Here is a 4,910-nt window from a genome sequence, read left to right on the forward strand (position 1 = left end):
CTGACTACATTAGATCCTTCTTTGGGAGAGTCAATGAGGCGCCTGATACGTTGACTTGTTAGGCTTGAAGACTACAGACCTCAGCATTGGTACAGCAAGACCAATAATTCTCTTTATTCCTCCCCAAATTGTTTGTCCTTCCCCATTGTTCCTTTTACTCCTCCTTCCCCTCTCTCTGGGCAGGCAAGGCGTGTCCATCCTTAACTGATGAAAGAACTAGGTCTTTGGCCATAAAGGTGAAAATTTGGAGACAGGAGGAGGAAACCCAGGAATGAGTCTTTAACAACATTGTTTCTATACCCCTTGGCCCTCAGCCTTTGCCCACCTCTTTCTCTCTGTCCCTTGCTTATTTCTTCTCTTTTTTCCATGGAGGTACTTGCTTCCTTAAATATCTAATTGAAAGGCTTCTTGGCATGCTCAGTGAGCTTGAATATATATATATATATAAATGTATGTATATATATATATATCCTATATATTCTTTGCTACAAAAATAATCTTTCCTTGACAAGTTCATGAACAATTGTATTTCTCTGAAAACGACAACTCCTAGGTAGCACCCCTACTGGTCTGTTGTGCACCATAAGTTCAAAGGCCATCGTGGAAGAGATGGTTGTGTACACAGAAGAATACTCTGCTTCAGGTCAAAGGTGGTGGGAGCAGTAAAGTGAAATAAACCTCAGAAAACAGCCTGTAGTATCCTTCCTCATAACCCCTGTTTATCCTCTCCTCACATTAACCCTCTTCTCAGCTGCAGGCCTGGTTTGATTAGAAAGATGAACCTGAGGGAACAGGCTATGCACACAACACAGAATCTTTGGTATCCAGCCAGATTATACCAGGGACAATTGGGGAGTGGGGAAGAATAACCTTTCACGATGTCGTTGAAAGCAATAAACAGTTAACTAAGAATAAACCCTTTGAAGTTAAGCACATTGGGCTAAGATTGCAACACACTTAGTAGTTTTTCAACTCAGGCAAATAAAATCTCTTTCTAAATGGTCCCTTTCATTGTGCGCTGTCATGTCTTAGAACTGAGCAGTGCTCTGCTTTAGGAACACGCTAATGGGTCCTCAAGGTCAGAACTAATCTCAGAAAGCTGCTAGGGGGCTACTGACATGAAAAGCTGCCCTTGTGTCATCAAAGGAATCTGCAGCCATCACGCATTGCATATTCCTGGTGAGCGTTTTCAGTCTGGTAAATAGCAATCGCTTTTGTTGTCTGCTGTTGCTGAGTTGGCCTCCAGTTCGAAGTGACATCATGCACAACGGGACAGAGCACCGCCCGGTGCTGTGCCATCCCTAGGATTGTTTGCAGACCAGACTATTGCAACCAGCGAGCTTTTCATTGGCTGGTTTCCTGAAGCCCATTATCAGGCCTTTCTTTCCGGCCTGTCTTAGATGGGAAACTCCTCTGAAACCTGCTCAGCATCCTAGGAACACACAAGGTTCCACAGACAAATGGTGGCTGTTTGTGAGGTGCTCTAGTGAGGAACGGAATGCATATCTCATGCTCGTTGTTGGCTAGCAGGGAGTCAATTGTCAACCTCGTGACAAACTAGAACTACTCCATAGGGTTTCCTTGGCTGTGGTCTCTGTGGAAACAGATCACCAAGCCTTTTTCTGTGTGGATGCACTGAGGGAGTTCGAACTGCCAACCTTCCAGTTAGCATCCAAGCGCTTGGGCTGGCTTTCCTGCATGGAAGGCAAAAATCCTGCCCCTGAACACTGAACCACCATGGCCTTTTGTCAATAGCTGTGACCCCTGAAAAGGAAGTTTTGAGACCTAAAATTAGCAATCTATTAGGACAAAACTAAGGTTTCCCTAGACACATTAAATGTACGTATGCCGTTGTTTCTGTGATTACTGCTAAATTGTCTCACTGATGCATTATAATTATACATTTTAGCCAGAATAACTTCTGTTTCTCAGTTAAAGCTGAGGAGTGGGCAGCCTTGAATATTAAACACTAACATCTTTGCAGTCCAACTGATGATGAGGACACAACATGATTTCCTACACGTATGCTCTACACAGTCTCGAGTTGGCAAAAATGAGCATATCTATTCATAGATCCAAAAGTACAAAGTCCTACAGCATGTATTAAGAAGCAAAAGCATATAAATTAAAAATTATGCTTAATAGCCCATGTTTCCATATTCTATCTTACTTAACACTGACATGGGCATCCAAGGAAAATAAATCACTTAACTCAGCATCAGTCTAAGGTTATCATTTCCCTAAACATTTTGGAAATGATATTCACATTGGATAAAACACAATAATTATTGAAATAAATTTTGCTGAGTAATATATTAATCAACATAATGGAAATGGGTATGGGAAATGCTAACTTATCTGATTCATAAAACTATACGATTAAGAAGAATCCACCAACATAGAACCAAAGTTTACACACATAGAATACTTAAAGGCTGATAAGTCAGCAAAAACATAGCTGTTTAATTAAAATTATTAAAATTGCCTCGTTTCTCAAAGTTGTACCCAAATTACATAAATTTGAATTCTTAACACATTTCTGAGTTAGTTTCTTTAAGAACCCTTTCTAAATCTAATATATTGAATTTACCAGAACTCAATATTTTTTATTATCTGGGAATTTAAAAGCTATTCAACTTTTGTAATCCTTTATCTCTGTGAGGCATTCAAAAGAGATCTCCTTTAATTGGCTAGAATGTATAATCCAATTTATTCATACCAACCAGAGCTAGAAAAAGATATCTTCCCCATAATGAGAAGTAAAAGTAGTTCTTAAATACACAGCTACATAGGTTAGATAAAGGCGGCTTCTAATTTCAGTTTGACAATTTTATCCCTGAGCCAAGAGTAAACACAATTACAAAATTCAGTGGCCCATGTCAGAGCTGTTCTCTGTGTGTCAAAAGAAACACAGAGGAAACATGAAAGACATATAAAGCAGGTCCTCTCTCATCTCTCACCCGAGGAGAAAAGACTCCTATGAAATAGTAATTCATTTAGCAGCACAAAACAAGATGAGCCACTGTGATTGTGTCCATTTGGATGCATCGATAGAGATTTTGAAGCTGCAAATCTTTACAGATATAGGCCCCTTCATTTTTCCCCACAGAGCAACTGGTGGGTTTGAACCACCCACATTGTAGGTATCAGTCCAACCCTTACCTGACCCCACAACCAGAGTTCTGTGTCTTTTCAGAGATCATTACACAGTCACACCATAGAACCAAGCTTCCAGTGAGAAACAATTTATCAGCAGCACACAGACCAAAAACAAAATCAGAGAGAAAAACAAAAATGAGAAGAGCAGAGCAGGCCAAATGATGTTACCGCTTTGGACTCACTCCCTGGGATCAAGAGACGACACGCCTGGGCTTACGGCATCATCGAGCGGCGTTTCCTGTCACATAGATTACTTGGCTCTGGCTGGGGAAGCTACTGGCCAATTTACTGGAGCCTGCAAAGCTTTTAAAAGATAATTGTCACAAAAAGGTCAGCTCAAGACTCTCCCAGAGATACGAACATGAGCACAGGTTAACTTATATTACTTATACGACCTGAGGAAATAACTGGTTTAAAGGAGAACGTAGCAAAGTGGCTTAAGACTGGAATTAGGACTGGCATAGAATAACGAACATGTGCATGCTCTAGATGATGCATGCTTTTTCGTTGAAACACAGGTGTTTTCTGCATGCGACTTAGAATCGCGTCTTCACAGTGCTTGCACGCGGTTGCTGTTGTGAAGTGCAATCAAGGTGGCTGCAGCCCACAGAGACCCTGTGTGCACCACAGAGTGAAGCACTCTCCGGGCAGGTGCCACCCGCACACTGTTCCTACGTTGCAGGGACTGGGTCAATCCACCTCCTTGAGAGTCTCCTTATTTTGCTCTGACTTACATTGGGTTTACTATCCTACTCTAGGGACTAGTACGTCCTGATCACGTGCCCAAAGAACTTGAGACAAAGTCTCACAGTCCTCACTTCCAAGGAGTATTCCAGGTTTCTGGCAGTTGATCGCATATGTCATGTTCATCCCCAACAGCATAGTTCAAAGGCATTGTCCAGTTTTCACATACATATGAGGCAATTGACATACCAAAGCTTTGGTTAGACTCAACTTCGTTTTCAGGGTGATATACTTGCTTTTTAGCACTCTAAAGAGATATTTTGAGCAGATTTCCCATTGGAATCCATCATTTGATTTCCTAACTGCTGCCTCCATGGGCATTGATTGTGGATCCAAGTAAACTAAACTCCTTGTCAACCTCCACATGTTCTCCATTTATCGTGTTGTTGATGGTTGACCTAATTGTGAGGATTTTTGTTTTATCTTGAAGCATCGTCCATATATAAGGTAGTTGTCCTTGATCTTCATCAGTAGTCCATCAAGTCTTCTTTACTAAGTCAAGCATAATTGTATCCTTCTCCAATCCCGATGTTCCGTTCTTCTTCATACTCGGATCGTCCAGCGTCCTGGATGATTTGCTCAGCCTATACAGATTGAATAAGTGTGATGAGAGGATATATCCCTGACACACACTTCTCCTAATTTCAAACCTCTCGGTATCCCCTTGCTCTGTCCGGGTGACTGCCCCTCTGTCCAGGGCTATGTACAGATTCTATGTGAGCATGATTAAGTCTTCTGAAACTCAAGAGCTTTACAATGTCATCTATAATTTGTCATGATCCACATAGTGAAATTCCTTTGCATAATCAATAAAACACAGGTAAGCATTTTTCTGGTGTTCTCTGCTTTCAGTCAATATCCATCATTTCACATCTTCTGAATCTGGCTTGAAAATCTGGCAGTTGCCTGTTAGTGTACAGCCTGAATTTTTTTTTAATTTTAAATTATTCTCAGCAAAATTTTACTTGCATGTGATATTAATTACTCTATTTGATAATTTCGCAGCC

This window comes from Echinops telfairi, unplaced genomic scaffold, assembly GCF_000313985.2.
Source record: "Echinops telfairi isolate 266 unplaced genomic scaffold, ASM31398v2 ScPeMD7_7466;HRSCAF=8504, whole genome shotgun sequence".
NCBI classification, from domain to species: domain Eukaryota; kingdom Metazoa; phylum Chordata; class Mammalia; order Afrosoricida; family Tenrecidae; genus Echinops; species Echinops telfairi.